The 19,132-nt window shown below is 40.8% G+C and overlaps 1 long non-coding RNA gene across 1 annotated transcript; it reads right to left on the reverse strand.

Annotated features, from left to right (window-relative positions):
• Positions 1–1,226: 1,226 nt before the first annotated feature.
• On the reverse strand, positions 1,227–5,198 carry LOC127620355 (uncharacterized). Its single transcript, XR_007967696.1, has 3 exons — positions 5,094–5,198; positions 2,106–2,242; positions 1,227–1,981 (listed from the first exon to the last, which is right to left on the reverse strand). It is a non-coding gene; the product is annotated as an uncharacterized LOC127620355 (long non-coding RNA).
• Between the last annotated feature and the right edge of the window lie 13,934 nt (positions 5,199–19,132).

The raw sequence follows: 19,132 nt of genomic DNA on the forward strand, positions 1-19,132 counted from the left end.
AAACAAGCACCACATGTGACATTCAGAGGAAAAAGTGATAGTGAAAGTGGACATTTAGAGTAAAAAAGGACTTAAACTGCATTGGTGTTTCTCACCAACCCCAAGCATATCGCTTTTGAAGACATAGATTTAACCACTGGAGTCTTATGGATTACTTTTATTTTTCCTTTGGAGCTACAAAGATCTAATGACAATTCACTTGCATTGTATGGACCAACAGAGCTGATATATTCTTCTAAAAATCTTTGTTTGTGTTCTACTGAAGAAAGAAAGTCATAAAAATCTGTGATAGCATGAGGGTGAGTAAATTTTTTTTTTTTTATCTTTAATTATCTGAACTGCTACTTGAGTAACATTCTGTTTGAACCAAGAAATGTAATTTACTTGGATTGAGCCATGCATGGTTATTGTCACTTTTGCTAAAACATACTCTGTTAAGTCCCACTTAAAATGGTAGTCTATAATATTTTCTTTTGGGAGTATATTCCCATCATTTAAATCTCATTATGAGGCTGAATAGAATTAGACTAGAACACATCCACACACATACACAGACACTTTGTGGTCAGCGTTTCGTAAGGGACTTTCCAGAGGAGTTTGTGCCTATGTTTCTATGGAGACTATAACATACCCATCCTCCACCCTGGAATACATCACCTTATATGCCCTGTTATTTAAAGGTGAAGTGTGTAATTTTTTCTATGATAAAATACTTTCGCTATCCCAGCATAATATCCGGAAACAATATGATTCTTCCAACAATTGTTTGTTTGCGCATCAACAAACTGTGATTTTTGGCAAGGTTTTGACACTTAAGCATATTTTACACCCCCCCATTCTCATTACCATAAAGGAATCTAAATATGATTTGTATTTATATGATACATTACAATTTATATAATGTTAATAAATAATTTGTACATTGTGAAAATGAGAATTGGGAGGTTAAATGTACAAAATGTCACAATGTATAATTGAATGGCCCTAAAACGAGGCTTAATTTTCTATATACAAAATATAATTTCTTATTTGTTTCTTTTGATTTTGGAGTAAAATAGAATCAGCTCTTTATTCTTTAAAACAGTGCAATGTATCACTATAACATGTACTTCAGTTTATCTTTTATTTTATTATGTTATTTTTGGCTTTCTTTAAAAAATGAGAAAGAGTGGCAGAGAAAACAAAAACATATCATTCATTATGTTCAGTTAAGGAAGACCCCCTGTCTTTTAGTTGTACTAGAGTGAGCATCACTTGAAATAGATACAGTACAAGTTTTTTTATTTAATGTTTTATCCCCTTTTCTCCACAATTTGGAATGCCCAATTCCCACTACTTAGTAGGTCTTCGTGGTGGCACAGTTACTCTCCTCAATCCGGTTGATGGAGGACAAGTCTCAGTTTCCTCCGCTTCTTAGACAGTTGCGCATCTTATCACGTGACTCGTTGTGCATGACACCACGGAGACAACCAGCATGTGGAGGCTCATGCTACTCTCCACGATCCTCGCAAACTTATCACACTTCCCCATTGAAAGCGAGAACCACTAATTGTGACCACGAGGAGGTTAACCCATGTGACTTTACCCTCCCTAGCAACCGGGCAAATTTGGTTGCGTTGGAGTCCTGGCTGGAGTCACTCAGCACGCCCTGGATTCAAACTCGCGACTCCAGGGGTGGTAGTCAGTGTCAATACTTGCTGAGCTACCCAGGCCCAGATTAAGTGCAACTTTTGAGATGCTAAGGTTTAAGGAAATTCTAGTACCAGTTGTTTGCTGTGTGTTCTCTATGTTTATATTTGCATTTGCATGTGTTCGTGAGTGGAACAGCTGTTCTCCATGGCTGGACTATTGATCTTCTGTGCGGAGGGGAAGTATGGTCGCTCCCTGAGGGCCTGCTGCTGTTTACACTTAGTGCCGTAACGATCAGCCACTGCTTCTCTAACCAACATCCACAGGCTGAGATCACACAATCATGAACTGCCTGCCAAAAAAAACATGCAATTTTATTCAATATGAAAATGCGTGAATGCATGAAAGATGCGACTGAGGCAGCATTTTGACATTTCACTTGCTCTGAATACCGACAGGCTAGGAGTTGTCTCTACCTGTTTTCGCACCACACCCAAGCACTGAGACTAACTGCATGTCAAATCCACAGCACAACATGCACAGCACTCCTTCCCCTGGCATGTCAGTTGTTCATCTGTAGATCAGCAATGCACTTTATGCCAGTCATCTTTGCCTGCAAGAACAGTCATGCTCAGTATGCATCTTGTCAAGTTGTATTCACTATGATAGAAGGACGTGTTGATTCCCATTCCTTATTTCTGCTCTATTCTTACAGCCACATATGTGTTGTAGTTGAGAAGAGTTTGGATTGTCTGAGGAAGAAATGTGCTCTGAATACTATACAGGTCCTTCTCAAAAAATTAGCATATTGTGATAAAGTTCATTATTTTCCATAATGTAATGATAAAAATTAAACTTTCATATATTTTAGATTCATTGCACACCAACTGAAATATTTCAGGTCTTTTATTGTTGTAATACTGATGATTTTGGCATACAGCTCATGAAAACCCAAAATTCCTATCTCAAAAAATTAGCATATTTCATCCGACCAATAAAAGAAGTGTTTTTAATACAAAAAAAGTCAACCTTCAAATAATTATGTTCAGTTATGCACTCAATACTTGGTCGGGAATCCTTTTGCAGAAATGACTGCTTCAATGCGGCGTGGCATGGAGGCAATCAGCCTGTGGCGCTGCTGAGGTGTTATGGAGGCCCAGGATGCTTCGATAGCGGCCTTAAGCTCATCCAGAGTGTTGGGTCTTGCGTCTCTCAACTTTCTCTTCACAATATTCCACAGATTCTCTATGGGGTTCAGGTCAGGAGAGTTGGCAGGCCAATTGAGCACAGTAATACCATGGTCAGTAAACCATTTACCAGTGGTTTTGGCACTGTGAGCAGGTGCCAGGTCGTGCTGAAAAATGAAATCTTCATCTCCATAAAGCTTTTCAGCAGATGGAAGCATGAAGTGCTCCAAAATCTCCTGATAGCTAGCTGCATTGACCCTGCCCTTGATAAAACACAGTGGACCAACACCAGCAGCTGACATGGCACCCCAGACCATCATTCCTTCTCCCCAGTCTTCCTCCAGACTCTGGCACCTTGATTTCCGAATGACATGCAAAATTTGCTTTCATCCGAAAAAAGTACTTTGGACCACTGAGCAACAGTCCAGTGCTGCTTCTCTGTAGCCCAGGTCAGGCGCTTCTACCGCTGTTTCTGGTTCAAAAGTGGCTTGACCTGGGGAATGCGGCACCTGTAGCCCATTTCCTGCACACGCCTGTGCACGGTGGCTCTGGATGTTTCTACTCCAGACTCAGTCCACTGCTTCCGCAGGTCTCCCAAGGTCTGGAATCGGTCCTTCTCCACAATCTTCCTCAGGGTCCGGTCACCTCTTCTCGTTGTGCAGCGTTTTTTGCCACACTTTTGCCTTCCCACAGACTTCCCACTGAGGTGCCTTGATACAGCACTCTGGGAACAGCCTATTTGTTCAGAAATTTCTTTCTGTGTCTTACCCTCTTGCTTGAGGGTGTCAATGATGGCCTTCTGGACAGCAGTCAGGTCGGCAGTCTTACCCATGATTGCGGTTTTGAGTAATGAAACAGGCTGGGAGTTTTTAAAAGCCTCAGGAATCTTTTGCAGGTGTTTAGAGTTAATTAGTTGATTCAAATGATTAGGTTAATAGCTCGTTTAGAGACCCTTTTCATGATATGCTAATTTTTTGAGATTTTTTGAGACCCTTTTCATGAGCTGTATGCCAAAATCATCAGTATTAAAACAATAAAAGACCTGAAATATTTCAGTTGGTGTGCAATGAATCTAAAATATACGAAAGTTTAATTTTTATCATTACATTATGGAATATAATGAACTTTATCACAATATGCTAATTTTTTGAGAAGGACCTGTATGGAAGAGGGTTATTTTCAGATGCCAGTATAGGGTTTTCTGCCCTCTACTGGACACAGAGAAAATGATTGCTGTGAAAGTTGTCTGAAAGCAGTGATTGCATTTGTTTCAAAGTTTCAAAAAAGTGCATATAGCCATCATAAATGTAATCTATATTACTCCAATGGATTAATTAATGTCTTCTGAAGCTAAACGCTGGGTGTGTATACAAAATATTTACAACTTTTTTTTTACCAAAAATATTTGCTTCCGGCCAGCTCGTTGATTATGTTGGAGTTCAAACTGTCATGCATGGCATCCAGTTTAATGGCACAGACATTTGAAGGTACCTCTATCACCCCCTTGAGTCCTGAGGTTTGTTCCAGCCATGGTAATGCAAAAATGTACATTAAGCATGTTCAACCGGACAGCGTATTGGCAAAGCAGTGGCCAAGTGCTTGCATCTGCGTTCACATATTTGTGTAGAGTATGTTTTAGCCTTAAGTGAATGCAGATGCTTCTATCTGCGTTGTTGCGTTTTGAAACATGTACTGTAATTACACACTGCATTCTCATTGTTGCCGCAAGGGGCACTATAGGGCTGTTTAGGATGTAATGTAGGTTGACGTTTTGTTCTAAGACATACATTATACACATTTATACCCCAAACGTGAATTCTAAAGCCGCCATGTTTTAAAAAAACAAAAACAATGTATGTTGCTAACATATTGCTAGTTAAGAGGACTACAATGGTTTTCTGTTTCGTCAGTCACATTCACTCACATGCTTGTGGAAGTTGTAATCCTTATTTAGCAGCTTGTTAGCAACATAAATAAAAAATAAAAATAAACACAGCAGCTTCTACATTCACATTTGAGGTATGATTGTATAATTTATGTTGTAGAACAAAATGTCCAATTATCTTTGAGTTCTTTTTACCACAGATCTCGTGTGAAAAGAGGAAAACTCTATTATAAACCAATCAGTCTTCTGGGTTCGCCTACAAATTGACGTCATGGCTAAACAGCACTATAGAGGCCAACAGGCAGTTTCCAGAATAAAAATCCTGTTAATTGTTTTACCATAGACTAATCGATTTTTAACAATCATTTATAAACATTCAAAGACAGACCTACCGTGAGCTCAGAGGTTGGTGATTCATTCCATGAAATCAATGATGGTAAGTACACATTGTTGTACTTTTTAACCGATTTACAAAAACTGTTTTGCTTCAAATCAAAGTTTGTAATGTTGTGATTCTGAAAAAGAGGGCGGGCACTGTTGCACTCTATAGGAGATTAGTGTGAAGTGTCCACTTCTACCACAAGTTTTCTCTTCTGTTGAAGCCACCAGTCAGCATTATATCAACTTCATTGTTGCTTGCCTTATCAAACACCACTAATATTAATATAACATTATATCTATAGCAATATCTGGCTGAAAAAAATCCCTCTTTCCTTCACATTTAATTTTGAAAGAGAACTTAATAATAGAAGTCTTACAGTTTGATCTTTTAGCAAACAGAAAAGGCCCACAGAGGTCTCTTTAAATTAGACTCATCTGTTGTACAAACTTGACAGTGGAAAATGTTTCCTAATCAGCTGCTGCTCTCTATATATCCCTGTCCTCTTTATGAGTTTCCACTGTATTAATAATTTATTGAATGTGTGATTGTCTTATTGTTGCAGAGAGTGATTCATCATGAAATCAAACCCCTTCTGTATTTCTCACTGAGCTCCACCAACATAATTTTTAATAACTGCTAGACTATTTAGCCTGAGACGGAGTTTATTTATGATAACATTGTTGTGATTTGAATCGTAAATTTTTGATCGTAATCTTGACAAACCGTTTTGCAGATTTTGGTCTTTCCCCATTCAAGTCGGTATTAGCTGTACATTCATGCCACTTGTATCCATAGAAAATAGTTGCCCGAGGGCTTTCCAAAGATAACCGGCGAGTGGATTGACTTCCCTTGAAATGGAATTTGCTTGTGTTCATGATCATTATTCTTGTGCGCCATAATAATTTGTAAGTGCATTTGAACAAATGTGTGTGTGTTTGCTATTATGCACTTTTCTCTATGTTTATTTTGCACTTAAATTAACTTAACAAATGAAAAGTGCTAAGGTGTATATCTTAAGCAATATCCTTAAATCTACAGCCAGAAGTTACAGAAGTCTATTCTTTAGTATAAATGCTCATTTCAGCTGTATAAACAAAAGTTAATTAAGTCCTATTATAAAAAATATCTGAAGAGCTTTCATTTGTTGTCTGCTTCTACATGCAGCATTAATAATGCATGTGCTCAGTTCAGTACCAATTCAAATCTACTTATTCTTTATTATTACAAATTTCCACATTTTAGAATAATAGTTAAGTCATCAAACTATGAAATAACAGAAATGGAAGTATGGGAATTATCCACTGACCAAAACTGAATTTACTATCTGTTCCAACTCATCCTTTAAAGAAATAAGTAAAAAAATAAATAAATACAATTTTAGTTTTAGCATACATAGGCACACTTTATAACTACTCTCATGCATTAAAGCATAAGTCTTTAGATCAAAAGGTTTTTTTAAGATTTCATGAAACATACTGCATCTTAAGTCCTTGACACAAACTTTTGACCAATAGTGTAGGCAAGTTATGCACAAGACCATTGTGACATGGCTCTACACATGCATCTGCTACATTGGATAGCTGATATGCAAGGTATTTTGTGACATAAGTCCTGACTGGAGTGACATGAGTTGGCAGGCACTAACAGAGCTAGGAATGCTCTGGCAGATACTTATCAGATGACAATGAGTGTAAACGTCAGCCTGGCATGCTGTTTCACATTAGCATTTTACATCATTCTTAGCATTCCATGTGGAGTAGAACTGTACACTTTGTCATTTAACTGACATTGTTCAACAGTAAGTTCCAGTCCTCTAATCTGATTAGCCAAGCAGCAAATGAAAGAAGGAAATCTAGACATTATTTTGAATTTGTTGAGTGGAAAAACAAAAACGTAAATGTAAATGTAAATGTAAAAACGTGTCTGTGAAAAGTGTTTTAGAAAGTAACTTAAAAGAAAAGTAATTTGTAATGTGACTACTTTAGTAATGTGTACTACTAGTAATTAGTAATGTGACTTCTTTCAGTAATAAATAATGTGACTACTTTGAATTACAGTATATTGTCAAATCACAGCCATGCTGATATTTAGTACAATGGCACAATTGCAAATGCAATATGTCTTAAATAAATTATCATGGTCTTTTGCATGCCTTGCATTTGAAGCTGCATGAGATTTCTACAGGGTTCAGAGGCATCTAATAGGAATAAAGTTCTCAGATTAGACATGGAGAGTTTAAAATCATGGTATTAAGAGCACCCAATTTAATCAACTTGTTTGACACAGACCGATTAGCGCTAATCTCGCTATGCCTAGTGTGATCTTTAGAAAGTTTAGCCTTAATTAATGGTTGGAAAATCCATCTGAACATGCAGAGTCAGTGAGAAATCCTGCCCTTATCCATTACAGAGCCCGATAGAGCAAGCAAGCGAAAACATTTGAATAATGCATAACCCAGCAGATCAAAGGTAACTCATCTTCCACTTATCATACCACATCCAGCAACACAAGAGAAGAATAAGGGAGAGAACGCCAGGAGCTACAGTCTATTGAACCCCCTTTCAAGCTTTCTCTCTCCTCGGAGACTGAGGAACCATTCTGATCTTCAATTGGGTAATAAATGCCCCCAATAGCAACTGCACATGGAAATGAGGCTGAGTGAGGAACCTTGCGATTCCAACAGCACTTAAATAAATGGGTCCAAGTCCTTAGAGTGATAACACTGATTTACCTTCAGGATCCATAGTCCCTTTGAACTGATGCAGAAGTGATGTGTAGTTTAATCTTGGCATAATCAATATGTGTATTTACTTCTAACTTTAGTTTGTTATTTGGGCGGTGGAAAGCGTCTCGGTTATGTACGTAACCTCTGTTCCCTGAGACGAGGGGAACAAGACATTCCATCACTAAGCTGATGAATATGGGGTGTGTCCTTCTACATGGCCTAGTTGAAACCTTTCTACAATAACGGAAATTCTAATATTGACTATAGTCTTTTAGCCCCGCCCTTTAAGGTGTGAAGCTGTCCGCTATAAAAGCAGGTGCACAAACACCATTCCTCAGAATTTTCTGACTGGGGGACAAAGAGCGCATCATCCACACCTCAAAGAACTCTTGAGTCTTGTTGTGAAGCCAGCTTATACAATGTCTCGTCACTAAACTAATGCATATGGGGAAAACAGAGTCCCATCACACCGTACTACACGACATAACCTTCCAGAGAGGAAACATGATGCCGCAGTCCCACAGGACAGCGACCGACATGAGTATGCCGCAAGTGAATGACCCTCATTATCAGACAGGTGGGGAACACTCAGAATGTATGTATGAACTATGGTCATATAATATGGATTAACCCCTTCACGCACCCTGTCAGAAAGGAACTTTATTTGTAATGTGTCTATATTTATAACTAAAGTGCCTGTAACTTTGGTAACACAATGTTCTGAATGCAGGCGGTTGTGCAAAGTAACAGGGAGCCCATAATCAAATACAGGTATTTGGCCAATAAAATAGCAAACGCTCTAGACAGAGAGAACTTGATTAGACAGAGACATAACATTTTGTGAATGTGTTTTGAGAAGACCACTCTGATGCAAAACATTGTAAGGACACACTGTTCTTCCATGCCCATAAAGAGGCCACGCCTTTAGTTAAGTGTACTTTAACACTAATTGGGCATTTCGCACCCTACAACTCTTAAGCCAGGGAGACCATATCAACGATCCAGTGAGAAATCCTTTGCTTAGAGATGGAAATTGCTCATCCTCCATAGCACAAAAAGAGTTGGTCAGACAGTCTGAACTAGTGGGTGCGCTCAACGTATGTGTGTAGTGCTCACAAAGGGCATAACAAATGCAACGACGGTTCCTCATCCGAATTAAATAGAAGAGGGAAAATTCTAGAAGGTTAACCACCTGCACTCTGAAGGATGTGGTTATAACCTTAGGTACATAGCCTTTTCTGGGTTTGACAGTGGTTTTGAAAGACCTGACATGAATTGTCAACTGACAGTATTTAGGAATCACCATCCCGTATTACTGAGGACAAATCCATTAGTAATGCAGTCTTAAGAGAAAGCACACGCAATTCAACATAGTCCAGAGGCTCGAAGGAAGGCCCCGCAAGCACTTTTAGGACCAAGTTAGGTACCAAGTTGGGGCTGTAGCCGGGCAAGGGGGATTTAGCTGCTCCGCCCCCTAGGTATTATGATAAAATCATGTTTTCCTATAGAGGTGCCGTTTTAGGTGCATGATACACAGATATAATCACCACATAAACTTTGAGCATAGACAGAGTGAGCCCTGCATCTGATCGCTCATAAGAAATGTACAAATTTTAGGTACGGGACAATTTCTGGGTCATTACCATGTGAAAAACACCAATTATTGAACACATTCCAATTGAGTGCATCTAGCCGGTAATATGGTGTTCATGACCGACCACTGTGCTCCATTCAAAGGCCAAATGTGTAGGCTTCGCAGATCTGGCTGGGGACATGGGTTTGTGTTGTGTTTGAGAGAGAAGATCTTTCTTCAGCGGTATTTCCCATGGAGACCTGTCCAGTATTTCTACCATCTCCAGAAACCAGGACTAATTGGGCCATTTCAGTGCAATTTCAGTGCAAGTTTCCATGTCCACTTTTCAGATGACAGAATGAAGGAGGCGCACCGTAGGAAATGCATATTTACATTTCGCCAACCATACGTGGGCCAGCGTGTCATGGCGACATATATACGGCACTACTGTAGTCTTGTCCGAACGAATTAGAATGTGGTGATTCACAATATCGGAATTAAAAGCTCTCAATGCTAGAAAGACAGCCAGTAGCTCTAGGTGGTTGACATGTCATAGCCATTTCACACCTGTCCAGGTGTCAAAAGTCGGGTGTCCATCACACACCGTGCCCCAACCTGTGTTGGATACATTTGTGGTCAGCACTTTCCTTCTGAAACTTGATAGCACCCTGTCGGTAGAAAGCTGGTGCTGTCCTTGGTGCTAGAAAAGCCAGACAGTCGCTAATGCAATTCTAAACAAGCACACCGTTCATTTTCAATATATTTATATCGATATATTTCTTGAACGTGCAGGGAGACAGAGACAGACTGAAATGCTTGAGACTTGATATGCAGTTTCCTTGATTGCGAATCTAAAAAGCCACCTGTAACGCAAAGCAATTGGTGCATGATGTACGTGTCCTTCAGATCTATTGATGCATATCAGTCCTGAGTATGGAGGTGCGATAATATCTCTTTCAGAGTTAACATTGTGAATGGCAAGTGCGAGATTCAAGGGTCTCAGAACTAGAACGGTCCGAAGCCTGCAGTCCTTCTCCAGAACGAGAAAATAACGGCTGTAAATCCCGCTGTGTGTGTGTCCCAGTCTGTGCACGCAACACTGGCATGTCCTGTGGTCAGACCACAGATTGTGCTCAATCGCTGTAAACAGCTCTGACACACCAGTGAGGACTTGCCACGCATTCGCGCAGTGGGACAGCAGGCTTATTAAATCAAATTAAATAACCTCTATTGCGTATTTTGCAAGAAGATTGTGTATTTCAGCTCGTAACACCGGTGTGTCTTCGAACGGAACTGTGGAAGACAGAAGACCATTGAAGTGGGGCAGCGTACATGCAAATTAGATCGAAAAACCACGTTCAATCATTTTAGCACCCAATCAGAATGCCAGTAAGACCTCACCACATGTCAGCATAACGAGACAGTGGACAATTTCGTATGTTCATAACATGATATAATGCGGCGCTCAACATTAAGAAGTGGTTGCGCATAATGTGTGGGCTTTGAAGTGGGAAAGCTCTTTAAAGAAAAAGTGTGAGCGTCTCATGAATGTGCAATGAGCGGTGTACTATTTTTGCAAACTTTGCATGTTCATAGATGATATAATGTGTCGCTCACCATTGGGAAGCGGTTGTGCATAATGTGGGGCTTTGAAGAGGGAAAGCTCTTTACTGAAAGGTGTGAGCATCTCGTGCATGTGCAACGAGTGATGAGGAGGAGGCCAGGGCCAGGCCGTGAGGACACACACCCAGCCCTGAATCAGGCTAATCAGCCGGGAGGGTGATAAAGATGAGCCGGAAGCACTGTGTGACATCACTGAGGCAGCTGGTGTGGGATTTTTAGCCAGGCACTGGCCTGAGACAGAGTGGGAGTGATCCGGTTGTGATGAAGTTCTGCTCCGTTCTGCATAAAATATCTCAGGCTATGTCTCAGGCTATGACTGTTGCAGATTCATGATGTAGCGCTCAGCAAATCTATTCACAATGCCTCCGAAAAGGCCGGCTAGAGACACCAGAACATCGGCTTTTCGTGACGATCCAAAAACACCAGGTTGCTCAATGACTTGCCAATGGCTTGTGCAGTGAGTTTCGTGGATCACAGTCCGTAGCGGTGCGGAGCTCTTTGAACATCTCTGGATCGTAGCCTTGCTTGTCAATTTGTGCTTGAGGAGCTTAGCTTGGAAATTTTGTTGCACAGTCATCACATGGAGCGCTGAACCTGTTTGGCCTGCCGTTTTCCAGCCAGTGCGGACGTTAGTCAACACGGCTTAAAAAGATGAATGGGGTATCAGTTCCACCCCCTGCTACTCGCTGGGCAGAGATGTGCCACTACTGCCTCTTTCAGGGAGGGTAGTTGGGCATAACTTTTGTCTTCCTCATGGTCCACTTTATTGAGAAGTTTGGAATCGCTGTGCGAGTGACACACGCCAGGATTGTGTAAGTTTGCTATGAACTCCCAGGAAGTGCGGGGCAGATCTTTGGAATGCAGTCATTTTACGGATCCGGATTGAACAAATCATTCATCAAGGCAAGATTTTTCAGGTTTCTCTGGAGATTCATTTAGGCCCTTGAAAGGACGAGAAGCATGGGGGAAGGGGCAGCATCATCATCTACTGACCACTTGCCAGATGCAGCAAGAACCATCCCCAGCGTCAGAACTTTCTCGAAGAAACACTATATCATATTTCTTACATTTAAGAAAGAAATAACCTTACTTCTTTTTATGGGGTGCCCTAACCCATTTACATTCCATGTGGAGAGAGACAATCCACTCATATTAACTTTTGACATTTTGCCATATTAAAAAAAAAATTTTGTGTGTCAAAAATACAATTATAAAGACCACAATTCCTATTAGTGCAATAATCAAACCCTGAAATTCCCCCCGAACCTAACAAACAGAAGAAGGGAAAACATGCGCATTAACCCTGTGCACGACAGGACCAACTGGCATCCATCGCTCTAAACTCAAACAGTCCTTGCATGAGTCCCTGTGAAAACTTTGCCATCGGATTGCTGAAGTTTGGTGTTTCTATAAAAAGTTTGTGAGACAGAATTTCACAACAAAAGACAATCTATAAAACAAACTCCAGCCAATAGGCAGAATAAACACAAAGAACGTGTACACAAAACTCGAAAGTGTGTTCCTCCACAAAAAAAATTTCAGGAACAGCACAAAAAAAAAGTAAATAAAGCCGTTCAATTTCCTCTGACAGTCAAATGAATGTTCAGTGAGCCGGCTGTTTCATGGGTGCAGGAGATGAACCCATGAAACCAGCACAAATAGAAACAAAAACGGCACCCAGCTTCAAACCGAGTCCCTGGTGTGTGGGCCTGTCTGAGATGTCAGCTTGAGCACGTAAGTGTCTTTAAATATCTCCAGAGCCTGAGGATTTTGAATTCTTTGCCATGTTGACTTCAAAGAACAGATTTGTAGCAGGGTGTATTGAATCTCACCGGTTTATGACATAAAATAATTAAAAACTAGCAAAGTGCGCAGAGCTCGTCGTTTATACGTCTGACCCTCGCATGGCATCACGTGACTCCGACCACATAATCTTTAATCAAATATAAAATCTCGCTCTTCGGTTGATATGACTGACTCCTCTTTGCTGACGTATGTATGGCACGGCACTTAAGACAAGAGTTAAAAAAGCCGCCCCTTCAAGCGGCCGTCATGTACCCAAACCTGCCACAGAGATGCTGAAAAGGTGTATTTTGTTACCTTTGTTACTGGTCCGCTAGCTTGAACTTTTACATTTCAAAGAATGAAGAATAACGGCAAATTCGCTGTTGTGTTGGATTAATTTCACACTTGAATTCTGTCTGCATCAGTCAGATGCAGAGAAAGTGGCTGGAGTTTATTCCTATAATTTAATGCAGGCATTTTTTAGAGGTATCTTGAGATGTACAGCACATGTAATAGTTTATACCGTTGTTTGTTTTGTCACTCAAAATGTTGAATTATTGTGATCTTTTAATGGCTTATTTCTCATTTATCTGCATTTGACTTGAACAATGGCAAAGCCTGCAACGTGGTGTGTGTGTTTGTGGGCTAGTTATTTTTTAATGTTGGCAATTAGATCATCATTCAGATCATCAAAAAAAGGTATGGTAACCAGGTTGGGTAGATAGGAATTCTTGGACCCAAAACAAAATGCATTCCTCAGGCCACACTCCAGTCCATTGTTCGACCTGGGGGATGAGGGGGGGACAGTAATGCCATCAACGTGCACCACCTGGACAGCTTTCGCAGTTGTGTACTGTCTCTGTTTATGTCCGTGTCTCCTGCTGAACGTGTTTATATGCACTCTACAATATGGAATTGCCTTTCTGCGGACCCCCCCTCTACTCTGGGCCCCCCTCAAGCCTGGGCCTAGAACAAAAGATCCAGTTGTACCCTCTTTTTCGTTGCCCTGTGTTTAACCCATGTAATGTACCTGAAATTACATTTACATTTATGCATTTGGCAGACACTTTTATCCAAGGTGACTTACAGTGCAATTATTACAGGGACAATCCCCCCGGAACAACCTGGAGTTAAGTGCCTTGCTCAAGGGCACAATGGTGGTGGCTGTGGGGTTTGAACCAACGACCCAGTGACCTTCTGATTAACAGCCCTGTGCTTTAGCAACCACCACTCCAAAATTAATTAACTGATTATACAAATTGATGATACAAATTTAAAATGTAATATGTAACACTACTTTTTGAGCTAAAATTGTAATCAGATTACAATAAACAATTACTTTGAAATCAGATTACACCCAAGACGGACTAGTGGTTAACATTAACCAGTAGGATAATAGGACTCTGTGACATCAGCTGAAAAGGAAAGTAGTTTCAGAGGCGGAGCAGGTTATTACATGAGGTTAAAGATTGTTTTCATTAAAATAATATGCTCTGATCAATTGTGCATAATAAGACCAGGAACATGGATTGAGAAAGTAAATAGGGTACATTTTAATTTCATGTTCACTTAAATCTCAGGTTGCTCACTTATGTCTATTAGAGCTAATGCAGAATATCTGTTCTGTTATGTGCTTGAGTTCAGAACATGAAAAAAAAGAGTAAAAACCATAGAGAGTAGAAGAGCGAGAGCTACTGGTTAAATATTGACATACACTCACATAAAGGATTATTAGGAACACCATACCAATACTGTGTTTGACCCCCTTTCGCCTTCAGAACTGCCTTAATTCTACGTGGCATTGATTCAACAAGGTGCTGAAAGCATTCTTTAGAAATGTTGGCCCATATTGATAGGATAGCATCTTGCAGTTGATGGAGATTTGTGGGATGCACATCCAGGGCACGAAGCTCCCGTTCCACCACATCCCAAAGATGCTCTATTGGGTTGAGATCTGGTGACTGTGGGGGCCATTTTAGTACAGTGAACTCATTGTCATGTTCAAGAAACCAATTTGAAATGATTCGAGCTTTGTGACATGGTGCATTATCCTGCTGGAAGTAGCCATCAGAGGATGGGTACATGGTGGCCATAAAGGGATGGACATGGTCAGAAACAATGCTCAGGTAGGCCGTGGCATTTAAACGATGCCCAATTGGCACGAAGGGGCCTAAAGTGTGCCAAGAAAACATCCCCCACACCATTACACCACCACCACCAGCCTGCACAGTGGTAACAAGGCATGATGGAGCCATGTTCTCATTCTGTTTACGCCAAATTCTGACTCTACCATCTGAATGTCTCAACAGAAATCGAGACTCATCAGACCAGGCAACATTTTTTCAGTCTTCAACTGTCCAATTTTGGTGAGCTCTTGCAAATTGTAGCCTCTTTTTCCTATTTGTAGTGGAGATGAGTGGTACCCGGTGGGGTCTTCTGCTGTTGTAGCCCATCCGCCTCAAGGTTGTGCATGTTGTGGCTTCACGAATGCTTTGCTGCATACCTCGGCTGTAACGAGTGGTTATTTCAGGCAAAGTTGCTCTTCTATCAGCTTGAATCAGTCGGCCCATTCTCCTCTGACCTCTAGCATCAACAAGGCATTTTCGCCCACAGGACTGCCGCATACTGGATGTTTTTCCCTTTTCACACCATTCTTGGTAAACCCTAGAAATGGTTGTGCGTGAAAATCCCAGTAACTGAGCAGATTGTGAAATACTCAGACCGGCCCGTCTGGCACCAACAACCATGCCACGCTCAAAATTGCTTAAATCACCTTTCTTTCCCATTCTGACATTCAGTTTGGAGTTCAGGAGATTGTCTTGACCAGGACCACACCCCTAAATGCATTGAAGCAACTGCCATGTGATTGGTTGATTAGATAATTGCATTAATGAGAAATTGAACAGGTGTTCCTAATAATCCTTTAGGTGAGTGTATGTAGAGAGCAGCCCTGAAGATACATTTTAAACCCCATCACTCTCTCACTCACACATGCACATGCACATACATGCAGACACTCTCACACTGCTGAGTGACATCAGCATGCTACAGTATGCATAGTGCGTTCCTATGAAAGAGGGGTCGAGCAGGGGGCGGCTTAATTATGGATGTGAGAAATAGCGGCAGAAACAAAGCAGGAATCAGCTTTCTCAGTGGCAGCTTTAAACTGCATTGGACTGACTGGAGGAGACTGGGAGTCAATGGGGTCTATGGGCTGAAATTATGTTTAGTGGTGGGAAGGAGGAACCTAAGCAACCTAAGCACTAGTGTCCTTTTCATGCTTGCCTAAAGTGGCAAAAAAACAGTGTGATCTCATGAGATTTACAGCCAAAAGACAGATATCATGTTATAAATACAGAGATGTGTCTTTAAAGGAATGGTTTGCTAAAAAGTTACAAATCTGTCATCATTTACTCAGACAGAGTGTTCATATACAGTACAGTATCTGCTCTTTCATTGGAATCCATTTATTTGTGTCTAACTGCAAGGAAGCAATGCAGGTCACATTGATACCTTGTGTCAAGTCACAGATCAATCAATGTTTCAACAAGGATATACACACACACACACACACACACACACGGCATCATAAGAAACCCATCGTTTTCTACCCGTTTTCTTTTTAAAGAGCTGATTGCTAATTAGCAACGGATTTGCAGTGAGATGACACAAACTCTACAGTATTTTGACTACCTGATTGCACAAACGTTCTGTGTGAAGACGTGAGAAGCCTGTCTATTGCTGCATCACATTTTTTTCCCTTAATTTTTCATTTCTATCACTGATGGAATGACACATGGACCTGATGGCCCCAATCCATCATTTGATGTCAACATTATTGGTGTGTGTGTGTGTGTGTGTGTGTGTGTGTATGTGTGTGTGTGTGTGTGTGTCATATCCTCGTGACAGCAAAAAACTAAACTTGACAGATAAAACTAGACAGATAACCATCTCAGAAAAAATCAATTTGGCAGTTTCTATCTTCTTTCATGACTACTCTTGTCATTTTTATGACTGGAAACAGACATAGTAGGATTAAGTCTATTACAGTTTTTACCAACTGCTTACACACAAAATCTTTTCATGTCACACGATTTTTGAAATCTCTCACTCAAAGTGCAAAACTACATGCCAAATCTTCAAAACCATAAGCTATTTCTCAGCCTTTGACTCAGTTTTCAATTGCATAAAACACTTTTTTCAAAACACTACACACAATTCTCTACCTAAAACACAAAGACCTATCAGGAAGTGACTTGCTTTCCTTTTCCAAACACAACCAATCAAAATGCTACACTTCACACAGACACACTCCTCACATGTGCAAACACTAATTGCTTAACTGATCACTAACCAATCACTGCTTTACTTTAGTATAGATAGGCCTATAAATAGGTCAAAGGTCAGCTTACCTGTTTTGAACAATGGATGCTAACAATGAACAGAGAGCAAGAGGAGGAGGAGGAGGAGGAGGAGGAGGAGGAGGAGGGAGGAGGAAGAGGAGGAGGAAGAAGAGGAGGAGGAGGAGGAAGAGGAGGAGGAGGAGGAGGAGGAGGAGGAGGAGGAAGTGGAAGGGGAAGGGGAAGAGGAAGAGGAAGAGGAAGAGGAGGAAGAGGACGAGGGCAAATAAGAGAAGGAAGGAGAGCCATCTCTGATGAGATTAGGGCAACACTTGTTGATCATGTAATCAACCACGGTTTGACCATGAGAGAGGCTGGACTGAGAGTCCAGCCCAACTTGAGTCGATTTACAGTGGCATCCATAATTCGAACCTTCAGAAATGAGAACAGGTATGCAACTATCTAATGACTATTTTAGCATTATAGTAATGTACTGTAAAATACGTATGACTGCATAGTATTGCATAAACATTTGTAACTCTAAGCCATCCATTTACTGCACTGCATTGAATGAATGAGGTTGGTTATCAAGCTGTACTACATTTTTTTTTTGTAAATGATTTACAGTTCCTATGCTGAACACATACTGTTTGAATTCTGTACAGAGTGGAAAGGCAAAGACATCATGGAGGACGAGGATGCTTGTTTACAGATGTACAAGAGACTGCAATTATAAATATGGTTTTGGCCAACAATGCAATTAGGATTCGAGAGATAAGAGAGCATATCTTGAATAATGACACCATATTCAACAACATCAATTCTGTAAGCCTGTCGACCATACAACGCATCCTCCAACGGCACCAAGTGACGATGAAACAACTTTTCAAGGTGCCATTTGAGAGAAACTCTGACAGAGTCAAGAATCTGCGACATGACTTTGTAGAGGTATGTATGCAACACTACTTCCAGTTCTTCAGACATACCATATTTACTCATCAGTATATAATTTTGTCTGTTACAGAGAGTATTGGAGATGGATGCCCATGTAATTCGCCACAAATTTATTTATGTGGATGAGGTTGGCTTCAACCTCACCAAAACCAGGCGCCGTGGACGAAATGTAAAAGGACAGAGGGCAATTACCAATGTCCCTGGACAGCGTGGGGGTAATATAACCATGTTTGCTGCCATCACTCAAAACGGTGTCATCCATCACAATGCCACACTGGGTCCGTACAACACCGGCCATATACTCACTTTTCTGGATGCAATTCACACAATGCTTGTCCCTGATCCAGATCAGGAGCCTGCTAGATTTGTGGTTGTGTGGGACAATGTTAGTTTTCACCGGGCTGTTCTGGTCCAAAACTGGTTTGCCACCCATCCACAATTTGTAGTTTTGTACCTACCTCCATATTCACCTTTTCTAAATCCCATAGAGGAATTCTTCTCAGCCTGGCGCTGGAAAGTGTATGATCGCCAACCCTATGCCCGCATGCCGCTTCTCCAGGCAATGGAGGACGCATGTGGGGACATAGAGGTTGCCTCTGTCCAAGGTTGGATACGCCATGCTAGGAGATACTTCCCTCGATGTTTGGCAAGAGAAAACGTATCTTGTGATGTGGACGAAGTATTGTGGCCAGACCCAGCTCGGAGAAGAGATGAAGCTTAGCACTGGGGACTGCACCCCCCCTGCCAATTCCTGGACCGGGACCCCACACACAATTTACTGTATTCTACTGTAAAGAATATACTTTTGGTTTACGTAAAGGTTTATAGTTTTGTTGTATGCTAATGTATACAACAGTAATGTTTGGCCTAATATATATTTTCTGTTTCTACATTGCATTGGCGTTTCCGGTGTACTTGTTACCCCTCTCAGCAGATTACTTTCACTGTAGAACATTTTATTGAAATGTAGCTATAAGCCTATGAAAGACCAAAGAGCTTTAGATTTAGAACAGCAGTGTTTACATGGTATATCCAAAAATTTATTATTA

Source organism: Xyrauchen texanus, chromosome 26 (assembly GCF_025860055.1).
Source record: "Xyrauchen texanus isolate HMW12.3.18 chromosome 26, RBS_HiC_50CHRs, whole genome shotgun sequence".
Classification (NCBI taxonomy): Eukaryota; Metazoa; Chordata; class Actinopteri; order Cypriniformes; family Catostomidae; genus Xyrauchen; species Xyrauchen texanus.